The following is a 19,402-nucleotide window of genomic DNA, read 5'->3' on the forward strand; positions in this document are numbered from 1 at the left end:
TCTCACCCCAGCTCGCTCTTCCAACCAGACTTCAGAGCAGCTCAGAGGCGGCTGCTCGAAAGTAATTGTAACTTCTGCGAATCATATGCAAGTCCTTCCAACACGTCTCACCTCGTAGCGCTCTTATTATTATTGTTCTTAGCATCGTTATTTACTATTATTTATTTAACTCCTTTCCATCCCACTTATTTGGGTGCCTCTCGGTGGAGGTTCGCTCAGTTTTGGGTGGAAAGAAGGGCCAAATCGCTGACTTGGTTCCTTCTTACCCTAATCTCTCTGGCCCCATCACATTTTATCTTTCGTTGCTTCATGTAATTTGTGTGTTGCTGTGTGATCTTTGGTTTCGTTCTCCAAATAGATGCAAATAAAATATTGTTTCCTTCTCTCTTTACCCCTTGAATTAACTTCTAAAATAAATGCTTTATTTTTCAACCCGAACCGCAATACTTTTCTTTCTTGGAGGCTAAGGAATACTAGACTTGTAAAGGATTTAAAAGTGAGAACCCAGAAGGGCTGGGCTGTCACTTCTGGCAGGTCAGTCTCCAGGCCATCTTCTCTCTTTGCTTGTCTTCCCCGACTGCCTCACCTTCTTACCCAGCTCTCCCTGGACCTCAGGGTTTCCAGGCACTTCCTCCACGCTTCCCCGCATTCAAATCTATCAGCGTCTGTTTGCTTAACTTGACTCACATCACAAATTTTGAAGCCTGACTGATGGAATAGCCCCCAATACCTCCACCCATTGGCTGAAAGATCCTGATGCCAGTTTCTTAACTTCTTTGAATCTCCGTTGCTTGTCTGCAGGATGAAGATGCTAATGCTTACAACAAGGGTATTGTCAGGACTACGTAAGATTGTTTATTTAAAGCAACTGGTAGTACTAGTCTCTTAGTAAGAAACATTCTTATTTTAAAAGATTCAAACGGCTAGATAGGAGGTGAGAAGAGAGATACAAAGAGAGAAGAAAGTGTTCTTTACTGGGATAGAGTCCGTTGGGGCTTCTTCAGAGTTACTTCAGAAATTCATTTGGAACTATCACCCAAGAGGTTTCTCACTCCACGGTGTATCTCGGCTTCTGTGTGTGTGTGTGTGTGTGTGTGTGTGTGTGTGTGTGTGTGCACTCGCGCGCCCGCGCGTGTGTTGGGGTGGGGATGGGGAGTTGCTAATAAGATACCTGCCGCAAAGATCCTAGCCTAATGCCTGTACACAGTAGGTGCTCAACAGATGCCGGTTTCTTTCTGTCTCTTTCACACAGTCTAAAAGGGGTGGAAAATCTTATTTGTGAGCCACAGAAACACCTTCACGATTTAAAAATTAATGTTCCAAGTCCAGGAGTCGTCTGTACATTTCCCCACTGCGTCTTCAAAGAACTCTGGGTCATCACCTCCGGCCTAAAATTCGGAGCAGAGTGGGTCTCCCCTTCGCGCGGTGCGCCTCCCTACTGCAAAAGCAAACCTGAGGATCGCCCCCAGCCCTTGAGTCTCAGCCTCTCGCCCCCGCCTTGCGCAACAGCCCCAGCGATTCCTCTACCTCCCTCTCCATTGGGTGTCCTTTAATAATAAATGCCCTTATGCCATTACATTATATTGTGGGTTTTGAAAATTTAAAATACGGCTGATGCAATATTAATTGCCTATAGTGGTATAAAACACAGGGCCGGAGCCCAGCCGAGCTGCAGAGGAGGCGGCCGTGAGCGCCCCGCGCCGAAACGAAGCGCTCCAGACAGACGCGTCTTTGCGGCCTGAGAGGCTTCCTGCAGGTAAGAGCCTTTGGCTTTTCTGGCCCGGGAAAGAACCTGATATCCGCCTCTATCTCCTTTTCGAAAAGTTCCCTGCTGTTATATATTTGTTTATTTATTTGTTTGTCTTATTAATAACCTCAAAAGTTTGGGAGACTTTTTTTTTTTTTTTTTTTTTTTTTTTTTTTTTTTTTTGGAGAGGTTAAGATGAGTCGCCTGAATGCAAGGTCTGCGTCAGAACCGGTCCCTCCGGGTTGTAAGTGGGCCCCGCGCCTCTGCGCCTCATCCGCTTCAGGCGCCCAGAACCTTCAGGGCTCACAAGTATTTTGACCAGTTTCTACCTGCGGGCGGGAGCTGCGCCCAGTCCATGACGCGCCCCACCCTCTCCCACCCCCTGAGTGCGCCGGGCCGGCGCCGCTGCCTCTCTCCTTGTGCTACCTCAGGAAGCAACGGGAGCTGTGGTTTCTCCGGAATTGTGCAGTCGTCTCGGCTACTAGTCGGTAGAGGCACAGACCTCTGGAGGTTGGGGAACGGGGCGGGGGCTGGGTACTGGCCGGTTTGGGGTTCACACAGGCCTGGTTTGCATCCTCGTGGGTCATTTCCCAACCACATGACCTTGGGCACGTCACATCATTGCTCTAAGCATCCTCTGTTGGCTGTAAAACCTCACAAAAATTATTTTGAAGAGTAATTGACAAGCACTCTGGAGCAACTTTTCTTTTCCCAAGTCCCACCTACTTAAAACATTTACTGTCTGAGGCCCAGCTGGGAGTTTCTTTGAACTGTGCTAAGAGATTGCTAGGCCAATGTTTAGGGCTGTTTGTGTGGAAAGCTGATTGGGCCTCTCATGGTGGGACTTTGAGAGTCATCTGTGGACCAGGGGTAAGACTTCTAGGCACTTGTTTGGCTGCAGCCATGGGCCTGACAGGGAATGAGCCAGGCATTCACAAGCCAACATGACTGAAGCCCTGGCAGGCTGAACTTAGAGGCAGGAATCCTGGGCTTCTGGGCCCAGGCTGTGTGATCTCTGGCCCAGAGCTTCCTCTATCTGTGCCTAAGGTAGTGTGAGTTTTGTCTGTTTCATGCCCAATGCCAGCTCAGGGTCTGGCCCAAAATGACAGACAATAGATATCTGTTCAATGAATGAATGAATGAATGAATGAGGTTTTGTTTTGTAAGATGAAAGAACCCCTTCTAACCCAATCCTCTCTGGATTCTGGGGACTGTAGGGAAAAACAGAGACCATCAAGAATAGAAAAGTCTCCCTGGGAATAGGGTCAGGGCCAAGGTTGTCTGCATTTCAAGCTTCCATTCAAAGGCAGCCAGTTTCCTTAGTGTTTAAGTTAGAAGAGGCCTTGCCTCACTTTGTGGTGATTGTGGGTACAGAGGGAGGACTCTGTGACATGGGCCCTTGGAGCTTGAAGAGGAATCCAAGGATTGGGGGTGACCTCTGGCCTGCTGAATGTACCTGACCCTCTCTTGGCCCGAATTTGATCCTGGATTATTTTATTTTCCTGCTGAGATGGAAACAACTCCAGCTCTGGAGTGAACAAACCTGGGGGTGGAATGCCTACTCTACCTCTTATTTGAGTAAATTTACCAAACTGAGCCTCCATGCCTTCATCTGTAAAACTGGGGGAAAAAGACTCTCTTTCAGGATTGCTTTCATAAATAAGTGAAATCACATAAACGTAGGGCCTGACACATAGTAGGCATTCATGGATACTTACTCTCTTTAAAACAGTATTTATACTCAGAAAAGTGAGAGAATATGTTGCAAGGGCAAATTTCAGAGTTTGGAGTCAGGCAGGATCAACATTTTCCCTCTGTAAGCTTCAGTCTATTCATGTATAAAATGAGAGTAGTGAGAGATGTGGTTGTCAGAGGCAAGCTAGAAAGCTTAAAAGAAACCCTTCTGCACACTGTGAACTCCAGCTATGGAGTTCTTTCCGGGAGTCCATGGTGCAAATAAATAGTTTCCTCTAAGAGGCTTGACCCTCATGGGCAGTTTCTTGGACTTAAGCCTTCCTCCTCTGTAGAATCCTGGCAAGCATCAACTGTCAGTGAGGATTCAAGACTCAGCGCAACGCTCCCTCCGGATGGGCAGGGCTCCAGTGGGCAGAGGAGGAGCAGGGGATAGGGTCACTGGCCCTATCTCCCCAGCCCTGCTCCCACCTTTGGGCCCTGGCGCTTGGATGCGTAAGCCTGGACACAGAGCGTCTGTTTTCACTGAAGGAGAGACTGAGGCCCAGAGAAGGGCCGAGGGACTTAGCTGACTCCTACCTTAAATTGTTTTTTCCCCAGTCACGCTATCAAACTACTCTGTTAAATTTCTTTCTTCGTCCCGTATTACTGCTTGATAGCACCCTGTTTATTTATTCAGCAGTGAAATCACTTGGGGCGAGCAAGCACCACGTCTGCCCAGTTCCCACTGCCTCCCTGGATCGAGCTCAGGGCGGCGCACAGACTGAGCGCTCCACAAATGTTTGTCGGATAAATGAGTAATTATATCTGATACGTACTCAAGGCTTCCTGTATGTCAGGTACTCTTCCAAGCACTTTATGGGCAATAATTCATTAATCCTTAAACAACATCATGAATAGGTTCCATTTTTAACCCCATTTTACGGATGAGAACTTGGAGGCAAAACGTGTTTATGTAACTTGCCCAGAGCAAGTCGTCAACATAGCAGTTTGGTAGAGACAGCTGGCAAACCTCCCCCCCACCCCCCCAACCCCTTCTTCTTCGCCTCACTCATGCCCAAGTGAGACCTGACTTTGGCAGGTGGCAGCGAAGGGGGCCGCCAGGGATGGAGGTGGAGCAGACGCGTCAGATTTGGCTGGAGACGGAGGCGGGCAGAGAAGGTGGTGAAAGCTGAGCAGGCGCGCTGGCCTCGCGGAGATGCTGGGCGCTCCGCCTCTGCCGGTCTTCCCCTCGCCTTTCCACGCTGCCTCTCAATTCCTTGTTCCTTTCTGTGTTCGTCCGTTTACTTGTTTCCCAAACAACCCACTCTCAGCTTCCCTCCAGCCTTCAGGTGCGAAAGTCTGACCCCAAAGTGCAGGAAAGGGGGTGGGCCGAGTACCCGGGGCGCGCAGAGAGCCCTCTTCCCCTCTTTCCTCTCTTCCGTCCAGCGGCGGGAGCCCCCGGCGGTAACCCCGCCTGGCCGGCAGACGGAGCCGGTGAAGACCCCGGCGGAAGAATTAGTCTCCCCTTCGATCGCTCTTTTCCGATCAGGTCAGGTTTCCCTCCGCCCCGCGACGGCGCTTCCGCCCCCGCCCGGCTCCTTGGGCTCCCCCATCGGGTCAGGGTTCGCTCGGCTCCGCCTGTCGCCTCCGGAGGGGGCTTCCCCTCTGCTGTGTTCCGGCCCGGGAGCCGCCTGGACTTCGGGAGGAGCCTCTGGGAGAGAGGGATGGGCGGCTGGTCCCAGTCTCCTCCTGCGGAGTGCCCCCCCTTCTCCGTTGCCTCCGATCTTCAGCGCTTGGAGTACCTGTCCCCATAAAAGAGCAGTTCACTGCTCCGTCCTTCGACCCAGTCCTGCCCAGTCCGTCACTGGAGGAAAACAGGTACCGAAATAGCACTGTCTCTTTTGAGTTTTAGAATTTCACGCACACACAAATCCTACTGTTCATCCTGGGACAATCAGAATTTCACTGGACTTCTTAATACATATTTAGGATTTAATATTGATTTTATTTTGAATTACATAGAGAGGGGTAACCACCATAATCTCAAGAGCACTCTGCCCAAATCCCACTCCCAACGCTAGTATCTCTTTCCTCTATTCACAAACCCCCTTCGTCGTCCGTCCGTGACCCCTCCCCCCATCAGCCCAGCTCCCAGACCCAACATCCCTTCCCGCAGCAGAGCCCCCTACCCCCACCCCCGTGCCTGGGGCTTTGCCAGGCGGCTCACCTCTTGGCAGATACGGTTCATGTCCAGCCCTCATAAATCAAGACCATAAAAAGCTTACTTTCATATGCACTCAATTTCTACCAAACCTAAACTAATTGCATAAATTCCTTTAGGCCACTCAGAGCTGCTCTCTGGGTTGGGATCTGATCAATTAGTCATTAGGCACTCCATTAGCTGGGGTTTAAGCTGCCTCGTATAAATGTCTCCTGTCAATTTGCTTGTAATTGAATGAATAAAAAAGGGTACGATTATCAGCACAGAGGATCAGAATGAGGAGAGGTCAATTTTATTCAAATATTCTAAAAATGTCTTAATCTAATAACAACAATAATAAAACAATGATTGGAAGGCATTTAGACACCAGCTACTCCAAGAGTCTCTGTCCATGTTGAGGAAAGCTCTAGCCTGAGACACAGCATCCTGGGTGTGTATCCCTGCCCTGCCACCTTCGGAAATTAGTCTCTCCCACCCCCATGGCTTCAATTTCTTTACATGTAAAAGGAATTGGTTAGACGTGATTTTCTTTTTTAAAAAATTAGTTTTATATTTTGTCAAAGCAATTTAGGCACATAGTTACAAAATTGACTACAGAAGGGCAATATGACCAACCCCTTCCGCCAGCCATTTTGAGCTCTTTCTTCTAGCAGTTAATTATGTCTAAATAATATGTTTTGGGTACTATTTCTCTCTATTTAAAATTCAAGGTTTAAAATTCAAGGTTTATTTGAATATTAAGGTTATTAGAAATATTAAGATTTTGATTAAATAATACATGATTCAAATTCAAAAGAATTAGAAGATTTGCAGTGAAAAGGCTTTCTCCCACCCTTGACTCAAGGTACCTGGTTCCATTTGTTGAAGGCAAATAACCTCAATTTCTTATGTATGTTCTGGAGATGTTATATTGGGTGCCATTTCATGATTTGTCATTATTAGTCATTGTGCATTAATTTCTTGCTGTGATGTCAGAGAACTAGAGGTAAAATAATCTTGAATAATCTCCCACACTGAATGTGCCAGGAAGTTTTATATAAAATCAATAATTTAAAAATGTGAACTGATGGCAGTTGAAAATTCTGATTCTTTTTTTTTTAACCAAAAATTATTTTGGAGGTATTAATACCATAAATGTATAAAAACTGCCTACTCACAAAGATAAGGAGTGTTTATAGGTTGATTTGAGTTCTATCCTGCATCCTTCCAAACAGCATTTCAAGCAGCCTATCTGGGAAAGATGTTGATGACATCATTTAATAATCCACTTAAGACTGGGGATTGTGCACCAGACTGCAGAAACTCCAGCTGAGCTCCCACATGTGAGGGAGCCAACAGCCTCTGGGACATAAATTCTATCTTGACAGAAGTTCAAGATGGTGGTCTTGATCAGCTGCTGGGGCAATGTACAGGGAGCCATTGTTCTCGGGGAAGGATTGATTTGTATTGAGCCCTGCATATTCTCTCAGCGAATTCCTCTTGTGAAAAGTGTGGACTGGAAGAGAGTTAACTGGGTGATTGGAATTATCTGGTTAGTATACAGAGCATGGGCCACATGGTACCTGGAAGGCCCACAAAGACATCTGGATTCCAGGCCTTACTCTGTTCTATGTGATCTTGGCAACTCTATACTTTTCTCAGTTTCCACTTGAGGAAATTGACCTAGATAGTAGCTCAGTTTTGGTGAGGGTTCATGGACTTTCTTGAGAATCTGAGGAAAAATGGTTTCCCTAGTCCAGAAAAAAAAAAAAAAAAAAAAAAAAGCACACATCTGTGCACTCAAAAGTTTTACTGACTTCTTGACGTTCAACTGTGGATCCCCTGGATTCAACTCATGAGTTTATAGGTCCAAGGTTAAGACCACCTGGATTAGGTGATCTAAAGGATTTTCTTTATGTGACCATCTGAATTTATGGTCAAATACCCGTAAATACTGAAACCAGTTTAGCAAATTGGGAGGGACTTTACTGAAGGCAAAAATAAAGTGTCAATTAGACTATGAGCCAACCATCAGTAAAGACTCCAAATGGCTTTGACAAAATTATTTTTCAGATCAACAGCTAGTCTCCCAAGAGGTAGTTTGGTGGGATGAAAAAAGTACTACATTAGGCATCAAGATCTAGGTGTTTGTTTTTTTTAACCAGCCTTCCAACAACAGAATTTGAGTTGGGAACTTCCCTGTTCTGGCCCACTCTTTTCTTATCACTAACATGAGAAGAGCAGACCACCTGACTTCTGAAGCTGCTAGCTGTAACTTATTTGACTATAAGCTCAAATATTGACTTATATTTGCTAATTATTCTGGCTTATTTTATTTCTCTGTTTTGTTTTCAGAAGGATAAGTGTACAAAGTGGAGCTGGAAGAAAGGTTAGTTCCCAATTCCTGGGTTCCCAGCACTGAAGCTTCTAAATCCATGTGGCAGAAATATCACACTCACCTCCCAATGGAAAAATAAAAACACCAATGGTCTGTACATTTACAATTTAAAGGTAGGGTGGGAGTAGGAGGCAGGATGAAATTAAAACATTTTGTTAGATGAAATAGTTCTGACTCAGCCAAGCCAATTCATCAGCAGGTCTGGGGAGACTCAGCCCAGTGGGGAGCAGAAGGCGGTTGTTGTGTGCTGGGCAGGGCACCTAAGCCTATCCCATCCCTGGCTGGAATCCACAGATAAGAGAATGCTGACCAGGGCTCCTGTTCTCTGCTCTCAGATCTTCATTATTCTATCCTTCTGACTTGAGATAATGCTTGCAGCTGTGAGCTCATTCAGCTTTTGAGGGTCTGTGTTACTGTTCACATTGCTCAGGTGAAATGATGAGAATGTGGACCACCTTCAACTCTTCTGCTTCCAACTTACCAGAATTTTGCCTGTCTATTTTATAGTTTCCTCCTGCCCTGGTTGTATTGAACAATAATTGGCATATAACATTGTGTAAGTTTAAGGTGTGCTCCATAATGGTGTGATATTTGTATATATTGTAAAATGATTACCACAGTAAGATTAGTTAATATGCATCACCTTACATAGTTGCAACATTTTTTCTTTGCGGTAAGAACTTTTAAGATCTATGGTCTTAGCAACTTTTAAGTATTCAATATAGTATCATTAACTATAGTCATCAAGTTGTACATTACATCCCAGAACTTAATCTTATAACTGCAAGTTTGCACCCTTTGACTGTCCCCTAATTCCCCTGTTCTATAGCTTTTACTTTTTGAGTTTTTCACTGATAATATTTTACTGTTGCTTATGGCTTTGTGTAGTATGGTTCTATGCTTCTACTAATGCTATTAGGTCATTGAGGGGAAGGTTTGTATTTCTTGTCTGTTGCAGTGGGGATTTTCCATCACCAAAAAGTTTTAATAATATTTACTCAGATGCTTTGTATTGTCACTGTTAGACACGTGGAATCCTAGAATGTGAGCCGTGATGAGTCTTGGAGAGCCACTGGCTGCAGAATATGATGTAGTTCTAGGGGCCCAGGAATCTATATTTTTTACCATCTCTACATGTGTCTCTGACTATTTGCCCAAATTTAGGAAGATGTTTCTTCTGTTTTTTTTCCCTCACCAAAGTGCCCCCGACTCTGGAGTTTGGATATATAGCTTGAAACACAAAATTTCCTTCAATTCTTATTTCATTATAGGTTGTATGGATTTTGCATTCCATTCACAACACATCTGTCTGTTTTGCCCTCCCCACCATTGCTATGTTAGTTTACTTATCATGAAGTAAATTGTTGCAACACCCAGAACCTTTGGTTACAACCACACCCTGCACACTGATATGCAGCCTAATTTGACAGTAAATTCTAGTACAACCTCTTTATTGTAGGGCAAAAATGAGACTTAATAGCAATTTAAGAAATACATAGTGTAAAACATATTTAGTACATAATAGTTTAAAAAAAGCAGCATCACTACTGATCACTTTAGAATAATAGGTGTTTAACAGATATTTGACGCTAAATCTATGAATGAGCACTTTTTAAAATATATTTTTGTTGAAGTATAGTCAGTTTACAATGTTGTGTCAATTTCTGGTGTACAGCACAGTGCTTCAGTCACAATATCTCAGTTATATAGGAACATACATATATTCGTTTTCATATTCTTTTTCACCATAAGTTACGACAAGATATTGAATGTAGCTCCCTGTGCTACACAGTATGAACTTTTTGTTTATCTATTTTATATACAGTAGTTAGTATCCACATATCTTGAACTCCCAATTTATTCCTTCCTACCCCCAGCAATTGTTACTTATCCTTCTGACCACGCTTCTAACCCCCAAAGGAGACAGAAGGAAAGGATGAAATTTTAAGGTGTGGAGTGTTCCTGTATTCATGGTTCTGCTCCTTCTAAGATGTATTACAAACCTAGGTAAATCCGTATTTTATAAGTGTCCAAGATCACACAGCTAATAAATGATGGAACCATTTATTAGTAAAGCCCAGGATTGTCTGCCTCTAGAGCTGTGCTCTTTGCGCTGTGCTGTGCTTGCTCCGGTAGGAGATGATGGACTTGTGTTTTTAAGGTCAAATCTGAAGGACTTCTACATGAAAGAAGTCTTACTCTTGTTCTCTGGGGCCACAAGAGTTACTAAATAGGAAGTGAATATCACAGAGAGAAAAAAATGTCAGTTTCATACAAAGAAGACGACTCTAGCAGTCAACATGGTCTAAGGAGTTGGCTGTACCATGAGTGTCTGTCTTGAAGGATCCAAACGGGGATTTTAGTGAGTGACACCGGGGACAGGTTTGCAGTATCAGATGTATGATTGGAAGAGATGAAATCTCATTCCAACCACTGGTGATGATTCATCCCTAGATACCTCCAGTGAAAAAGATAAAGGAACTATCTCATTTTTAAAAAATGTACAACTCTCCTAGAGCAGCATGAGAAACAAATTATTATTTTAAAATATTTATTATTTGCATTTACCTTTTGGAATACCAGGATATACTTGAAACTAATAAAAATTAAAACATCGGGCTCTGCTCGCTTATCAATTTCGTGTATTAGAAGAACTCAGCAACACTTTGCCGTCTGAGTGTGAGTGTAGGCAGTCACTAGAGACTTAAGGGGAGGATGGGAAAAGTTATATGTGTCCATAGTTCCAAGACTCAGGGAGTTTAGTAAGGCTCGGTTTGGCGAAGAACTTTCCTCCAGGCATCCTCCCCTCATGCCCTGATTCCCCGGAGCAATCACGTTCATCCCTCTGAGCTGGTTCTTTTGCTGTTGACCTCACTCTTTTTCAATATCATGTCTGTGTTGCTAACCCTTGATTGTTTGGTTCCTTGTAGTGAGAGGAGGATTTAGCTCTGTCTCATTCCCTACCCTAAGTCCCACCCCTGTCACCTTTCCAGTATAGTTACAGCTTAATTCTAAGTAGATCAGTATTCAGTGTTCATTTGTTTTATTTCTCAAACAACATTTACTGCTGAGCCACGTCAGACACTATAGTTACTTTCCATTCTTGCACAATATTTAATTTTTTCGGCATTCATAACGATTGCTTTTAACTCTCTTTTGTTTTCTGTGTTTATTATTAATGAACCTCAGACTCTTCCCATTTATGCAAATCTCCTCTCAAAACTTCCCAACACATAAAGTGTTCTGTCAGTTTAATCTGCTTGAAGAAGACTCTGCTGGGGTCTCTGGCCCGCTACAGGATGAGCTAGTTGCCCTCTCCAGGTCTGCTGACAGCTGTCAGCCTAGGATCCCCCTTCACCATCATCCTAGAGATTCCTTTTTGGGTTGAATCCTCTGTTTCCCAGAATCTATATCGTCTCTTTAGGTTTATGCCCCATTTAGGTGGTAGGCATGCTCCCTGAGAAACGGTACAGTGGAGACAGGTTTCTTTTTTCCCCAAAACCACTAGGTCTAAAAATGTCTTTATTTTCTTCTCACACTGAAATGATTATTTCACAAGATATAGACTTCTAGGTTAAAATTAATTTTCCTGAAGCATTTTAAAGAGATTTCTCTGTCGCCTTCTAGCATTTGGTGTTACTATTAAAGGGTTCAAGACCATTTACGTTTTTGATTTTTGTAGGAAACCTGTTTTATCTCTGGAAGGTTAGAGAGCTTTTTTTTTTGTGTGTGTATTCTGCTGAGTAATTTCCAATCTTAACACTCACTACTTTTATTCTGGGAAATGTTCTTGCACTGTTTCTTTGAAGTTTTCTGTTTTTTTTTTTTTTCTTCATGTTTCCATCCCTCTGAAATGCCTCTTATTTTGTTATTGGACCATCTGATTCCCTTATTTATTTATCATTTCTCTACAATTTTTCTCTTTGTTTTTGTTCTCTTGTGTGATGTTTTCCTAAATTTTATATTTCAGCCCTTCTGAGTTTTTCATTTCTCCTTTCACTAAAAACATCTAACTGATCTTTTTGTTCTTTAAAGAAAAAGCATATTTTTCTTCATGGATGCTGTCTTTTTAATTATAGCGCTGAGTTATACTCAGTTATATTGCTAGTATTACTGGTAGGTTCTCTTTAATTTCTTCTTCCCTCAGAGTCTGTCTCCTCCAAAGTGCTTTTATTTAAAAAAATTATTTTTTATTTTTAAATTTTTTGCAGGGGGAGGTAATTAGGTTCACTTGTTTGTTTTTTTTCCTAGAGGTACTGGGAATTGAACCCAGGACCTCAGGCATGCTAGGCATGTGCTCTGCCACTTAAACTATACCCTCCCCAACAAAGTGCTTTTATTTTTTCTTATGTCTGTTCTGGTCTCTGTGCCTTGTGTTAGATATTGTTTAGTTAGCTGGGTAAAAACCTGGGAGCTCTGCACACCTGAGTTGGCCTTGTTTACTTTGGTTTTCTATCTAGAGTGACCCGGCTGGGCCATTTCCTTGGGATCTTGGGGTTGTCTAATGGCAGATTTTTTTTTTTTTTCTCTTTTTTGGGCTGGCTTGTCCTCTTGATTTCCTGTTTAGAGGATATGTGTCTGGCCGCTGATATCAAGGTGCTGAGGAGGGGGAAAGGAATGGAATTTTCAACATTCAGAATGTAAAATTTTACTGAATTTTGCTCTTTTCAATATGGCTTTCCACCCTTAGCTATAATTGGTGTCTCAGATACAATGACTTAAAAAACACATTTTTTTTCTAGTAAATAAACTACTGGTGTTCTGTCAGGTTTGGGTGAGGCAGCTGCCCGCCTGTGCCACTTGGGTGAGGTAATCCGAGGGTCTAACCACTTCTTTAAACAAACCTTCTTAAACAAACCAGCCCATCCATTCGCAGCTTCATCTTAATTCCCACTTCCAGAGATTTGTGGTCCTGTCACTTCCAAAGACTTGTAGAACTTTCCCAAGTCTTTTAGGATTGCTATGCATTTCAGGTTGCTTTTCAGCTTTTCAGCTTTTCTCATTGCTGACTTAGGATTCAGCTTCTTCCAGTCTATTAGGTCAGTTAACCTCTGATCTATTTGCTTTCCTGTGTCTATTTTTTTGCCATTGTCTCCTTTCTCATCTCTTCATCCCTGTAGGTGTATGCTTTAAATATCATTTACTTATCATTTTAAGGTGAGGTTTTGTGAGAGAGTGCAACTGATGTATGTGTCCAATCTCCTACCTGAACTGGAAGTCTCCAGAACAGGGATTCCGAACCAAGGTCTCAGGACTCCTGGAAGAGTCAGAGATGGGCTTAGGTGCAGGGAGCATTCATACTCCCTGAAGCTGTATGAAAAATTATGTGTTTTATGTGTATATTCCCACCCTTGCTAAGTCTATAGCTTTTATCAAGTTCTCAAAGTGATCTGTGACCTCAAAATCTAAGTACCATTTCTCTGGAGGGCAAGAATATGTTACATTGGGAAGAAGATGGCATAGGCTTGAAGATACTCAAATTTAAGAAAATATCAGACCAGACCAAAACTTTTCAGTGCTGCTAATAGATGAAGTTTCCAATCACAGGGACTGAACATTCCTTGAAAACCAGTTCATTCTTGTTCATTGCACTGTATAGTCCTAGGTGCAAAGAACCCTTGCACTATCCCTGAGGAGAGAGCCCCCACGCGTTTGAAATCATAGGTGGAAAGTAACTGATGAAAACTTTGAGACTCTCCTTTCAGAGTAGCAGACTCAAATGCCAGAAGGTCATGGCGACGAGCACAATGACCCACACCATGCAGCAGAGAGTGGTGAGGACCGTGGTAAACCCCGGGGCAGGTGCCTGGCCTACAGGGGGCAGAAGTTACCCAGCATCAGCCACAGTGACTGCCATGTGGAAAGAGGAACCCAATGAGTGATCAGTAAATTTGAATTTCTAAGAGAAGCTGAATATCTAATTTCTAAAAGTTGGTATCTCCTTATCTCTCCTTCCTCAAAGTAAAGGCAAAAAAAAAAAAAAAAATCAGGTAGGTCAAACAAAACACACATGCAAACTAGATTTAGCTCGCAGACCATCTGCTGGAGATATCTGATCTACTCCAGTCTTCTTTTGCATATTGAGATCTTGCTGCCCAGAATGAGGATGCTTCCGTGTCAGTGTTACCCAAGAGAAGGTTCTAGACTGGTCTTTGGATCCCCAAGGGCAACCCTAGGTCCTTTGGATGGAAATGAACTACATGGATTTCTATCAAATTGTGCTCTCTATGCCACTGATAATTCATAAAAACTATTTCACTATAAAAAGCGTCCCATCAACAAGTAAAATAAGCATGGGACATTTTCAGAGAGGCTTGTTGTTGTTATTTCTGTTTAACTGCTAAACTCTTCATGGGATGAATGAGAATGTCCAGGACAGGAATCTTGCCTGGAGCATTTCTCAAACATATTTGACCAAGGAATGACCCCGCTCTCTTTTCTTCCTTAATGGTCACCATTGTTCTGAGAGATGCTAGAATTCCTTAGAACCCAGTTTGGGAAACAATGTGGCAACCTTTTCCCTATATGGGCCAAGTAGTAAATATTTTAGTCTTTGTGGCCATTCCATCTTTGTTGCAACTACTCAGCACTGTCACTGTAGTGCAGGGGCACTTTCTGTTTGTCTTTTGGAGGGGAGGTAATTAGGTGTTTATTTATTTATTTTTTAAACTAAGGTACCGGGGATTGAACCCAGGACCTTGTGCATGCTAAGCATGTACTTACCACTGAGCTATACTGCCCCCAGGGAGACATTAATCCTTACCTAGACTTCCAGGTGAGTTCCACAGAGTGTGTTGTTCCAGGGACCAAAAGCCCCTGATGGGTTTCAGAACCCTGCCCCGTCCCTGCCCCACCCTTTCCCATTCTGGAGCGCTTGCTCCCTAACGTCCTGCTCTCCATCTCCCAAGAACTGGTGCCTCGGAGATGAAAGCCAAGAAAACGCAATGAGCCATCGGCGGCGCTCACTCAATTGATTTTTACACAAAATTTGCCTTCATGCACGAAGGATGGAAAAATGATCCCATAAATAATAGATAACAAAAACAAATGCAGGGAGGAAATCAATAGTCACACACTTGGTACCGCAGGGAGACGGGAGAGGAAAATATGGAGCCCAGTCCGGCTAAACGGCCCCCCAGGGAACCCCTTCCTAGCACTTCCTGCTGGGGAGGGAGAGGCACATGTTGCCCTAGTGGGCCCCAGCTGACACTGAGCTGAGTCCCCGGGGAGGAGACTGGGAGGATTTGTCTGGGCTTCTCCCAATCTTTCAGAGTCAGTCTCAGGACACGGGAACCACATGCCCTTCAAGGATCCCCCTGAGCACCAGCCCACAGACCAGGGTACCTGCCCTGGTTTTTTTTTTTCCTGAGCCATCCATGGCCTCAGGAGCTCTATTTTTTAGAGATGCCAAAGGCTTTCGTGTTCTCTCTGAGGTTTCTCCCTTTTTCTATTCACTGCCAGTTGCCTCCAGGTCTGGTTATTTGCTCTGGTGCTACAGGTGCCCCCAGAGTGGCGTGGGGTTCGGGGTTCGAGTCCTGGTTCCACCACTTACTCTCTCTGGGTGACTCTTGGTAAGTCATGTAACCTCTTTGAACTCTAGTTCCTTCATTTGTAAAACGGGGCGAGTAAAATCTTTTATGCTGGCGTAAAATGACTCCATGGAGGGATTAAATGACTCGATGTGTATAAAGTGCCCAGCATATAGTAAATGCTCAAAATAGGGTAGGTAAAATCCCCTCACCTGATATCTGAGCTCCATTCCCTTCCTCCATGCTCACCTCCACCTACCCCAGGGCTTTGCCGCATCAGGATTGGACAGGTTCGTAGCCTCTTAATTAGTCTCCCTGCCTCTGACCTCTTTCGTCTTGGGTTATTGCTTCTCACAGTTCTCATCTTCCTGAAAAATATGTCTGATCACGGCATACCTTTTTTTCTTCTGTTTTAATTGTATTCAGTTTGTTTGACTGGTGGTACATTCACATGGTTCAAAATCAAAAAGGTGCAAAATTCCTTCTTCTTCTTGTCTTCCCATCGACCCAGCACTATTATCAATTTCTCGTGTATCCTTCCAGAGAAGCTGTATTAATTACAAGCATATATATTTCCTTACATATATGTGTATAAATGTGTATAAATACATAATTATGTGTATGCATTTTCATGTGTCCTTTTTTCTCAAGATGGTAACAAACTATGCATGCTGTTCTACACTTTTCTTTTTGTAATTCATATATCTTGGAGCTTATTTCCTCTCTCTTTTTCTTTTACAGCTTCCCATTGTGTTCCATCCTAGGGATGTACCAGAATTTATTCAACCAATCCCCATCAATGGAGTCGAAGCTTTCTTCTAGCCTTTTGCATTTACAGGGAATGCTGTGACAGGTAACCTTGTACATACGTAATTTCACAATTGATCTCTAGGGTTGGTTACTAGCTGTGTCATTGCTGGGTCTAAGGGAACGTGCATTTTTACTTTGAGATAGTACTAATTTGCCTTGAATGCACCCAACAGCAATGTGAGCGAGTACGTCTTCCTCCCCGCTCCGGCCAGCGCCCCAGGATGTCTTCAGCATGTCATGCAAGTTCCTTTACCTGTCCTTGCAGCCTCCACCCAGGGTGCTCAGACTCTGCATGGAGTCCCTACTGCAAACATTCAGAAGTATCACTGTTTCCCCACTGTGTCATATTCTTTCCCACTGCCATGACTTTCACATGCTGTTCCCTCTCTCTCCCTGGCAAAATTCCATTCATCTTTCAAGTCCTTACTCCAGCGCCATCTCCTCTGTGACGCTTCCCTGTCTCCCCTAGGCTGAGTCAGTCGGGAGCTCCTTCCTCTGTTCTCCCACGCTACACGCCATTTTTATAGCCCTCATCACACATGTCCTGTTGGTTTATGTCCTCATTCTCCGGGTCTTACCCATCTGTGTATCCTCAGTAAGGACTGTAAGCACTGAGTTAATATTTACTGGAGGGACGTGCCAGGTACTTTACTAAACTCTGCTGGGAAACAATGAGAAAAAAGGCAGGATCCTTGCTTCTGAGGAACTTGCAGAGCTTCTTAGAACTCTCTGACCTTAGATGAGTGGATGCCTCTTCATTTTAATAATTTCGGTAGCTGTTGTAGAATTCACGTGAATCCTGCAATGAACGGTACACAGAGGTGAGGGAAGGTGTGTGCACTCAGAGAGAAAGGAAAACGCATGTCAACCATCTTCATCTTAAATAGTTTTTTTTCCCCCTTCTTTTCTTCCTTTTTATTTCCTTCCTCCCTCCTTCCTTCTCTCTCTCTCCCCCTCTTTCCTCTCACCCTCTCTCTTCCTGTCGCTCCTTTTCTGGAACAGGTGAGGAAAATTGACTTGGCCAAAGTATATGGGAAACTCTCAAATGTCAGGTGCATGACAAAAACACATTGTCCTGCTTTCAGCTTCTAAGAGAACATATTTCACTTTAAGACCAAATCAGATCATTCCCAAGAAGAAGTTCTAGCAAATACAGTTTACAGTTCCAGAAACCACTCTAAGGTAAAGGAAAAATTAGAAGAAGGAGAAAATATCAACCTGAGAAAGAAGTGAATCCTGAAAAGTGAAGTCGAGCCTGCCGGCACCCACACCATAACTGACCCGGGAGAGAGCGGTGAGTGCCTCGTTCTCCTGACTACCCGATCTGAAACCCCAAACCCAGCAGAGGAGCTTCTCCCTTAATGTGGATTATTATTTTATAAATTATTAAGAAGAGCAATATCTCTCCATTTACTGAATGTCATAACAAAAGAGATAGGAGGGAAACCAAGACATTGTCTACCCAAAGAGCCCAGCATTTGGACAGTGTAAAGTCACTAAATAATTCAGCAGCTATTTGAAAGTATAGTGTTTTGTAATTTCGACAGAACCATCTTAGTCTGGCTCTCCGTAGCGCAGAATTTTAAAAAGATGCTCGCCTTGGTGAAGATCTATTTCGAGGAGAAATGGGAGTCTGGTGGAAATGCTAGGCAGGAGAAAGAGGGCTGTCTAATTAGAGAGCCTCATGTTTACTCTGATTTTAAACTTTCATGAGCCTACCAAGGGTCTAACCATTTTCTAGTAACATCTCTGATTTTTTTTTCTGTGCCCACACATGTGTTCTCTAACTATACAGATCCGCGCTCTGTATGCTCTTGGAAAGGGAAACCACGGTGTCTGAGGTGATTGTAGCATACTGAGAGAAAGAAGGACGGAGAAACCAAATGTAGCCCCACGAACTGCGGCAGTGAGGTTGACCGCGTCTGGTTTGTCTTGTTCAGAGCAAGAGGAAAACACACAGCAGCTCGATGATGCCTGGGAGAGGCTGCATCCTGAGAGGCCTGGGGTGAGAAGGGGCAAGGTGCAGGAGGGCTGATCCCAGAGGAAGCCACTGCTCTAATTTGTTTGTTTGCTTAGTTATTTCTGACCTTAACTACAGAGAGGATTTCGTACAGTTTACCATGATGCGCAAAATTAAAACAAAGCATTCTCAGAGTGTCTGGGAGGCAAAATAGCATTATAAATAAGAGAGCCCTGGGGTTGGTATCTAGGCTCTGCCATTCCCAGGCTCCATGACCTTGGGCAAGTGAATTCATCTCTGTGTGCCTCAGGGTCCCGATCTTTAAGATGCAGGTCATAATCGCGCCTACCTCCCAGGGCTGTTGTGAGGATGACACCGGAAAATAATGTAAAGTAACAGAACAACGCCTGGCACATGGTGAGTGCTCACTGTGTGTTGGTTACTATTGTTCTTTTGCCCTGAACCCCAAGAATGAGGGTAAGCAAGTAGCTACTTGCAGTTCCCCTGAACCCCAAGAATGAGGGTAAGCAAGTAGCTACTTGCAGAGAGCAGAGCTCTGTGTTTTATGTGGCTATTGAGTGAAGGCCTCTGTGCGTACTTATTGGCAAGACAGACTCTGGATGAGTTATGTAAGTGGCATCCCAGAGGTCCCGGCATGGATGCAAACCAATTAAGTTAAGCACTTACCGCAATCACAAGTGCAACTCATAGGTTTAGAAGTGGGAAGAGAGGATATGTGAACTCGGCTCTGCAGTACTTTGCTCTGTCAAGTCTGCTAGAAATATAGCTCATGAATTCTTCACTCTTGCTCTGGAACACGTTTTGCCTAATGAAGAATAGAATTCTGGATCTGGTTTTTTTTTGTTTGTTTTTTTTTTTATCTAGCTCTGCAATCTTGGACATCTGTTTATACTCTCTGAAGACTCAATTTCTTTATCCATTAAAAAAAAAAAGATTCAGCACAGGAAACTGAAATCACCTTAAGAATTTTGAAGCACAGAGATTTATTACTGGGAATGAAGCACTTATAAAATTATTTGAAGGGCTGAAGGCATGGGCTACATTGGGCATGTGGGAATGACTC

At 43.7% G+C, this 19,402-nt stretch overlaps 1 long non-coding RNA gene across 2 annotated transcripts; it reads left to right on the plus strand.

The window, feature by feature from the left end:
- The first annotated feature begins 5,087 nt into the window (after positions 1 to 5,087).
- On the plus strand, positions 5,088 to 17,559 carry LOC116662756. Of its 2 annotated transcripts, XR_004318777.1 has the most exons (4): positions 5,088 to 5,299; positions 7,977 to 8,010; positions 16,290 to 16,401; positions 17,361 to 17,559. It is a non-coding gene; the product is annotated as an uncharacterized LOC116662756 (long non-coding RNA). The 2 variants fall into 2 exon arrangements; XR_004318776.1 differs by lacking the exon at positions 17,361 to 17,559 and having other exon boundaries at positions 16,290 to 16,610.
- Positions 17,560 to 19,402: the final 1,843 nt, after the last annotated feature.

The sequence above is a fragment of the Camelus ferus genome, chromosome 3 (genome assembly GCF_009834535.1).
Source record: "Camelus ferus isolate YT-003-E chromosome 3, BCGSAC_Cfer_1.0, whole genome shotgun sequence".
Lineage (NCBI taxonomy): Eukaryota > Metazoa > Chordata > Mammalia > Artiodactyla > Camelidae > Camelus > Camelus ferus.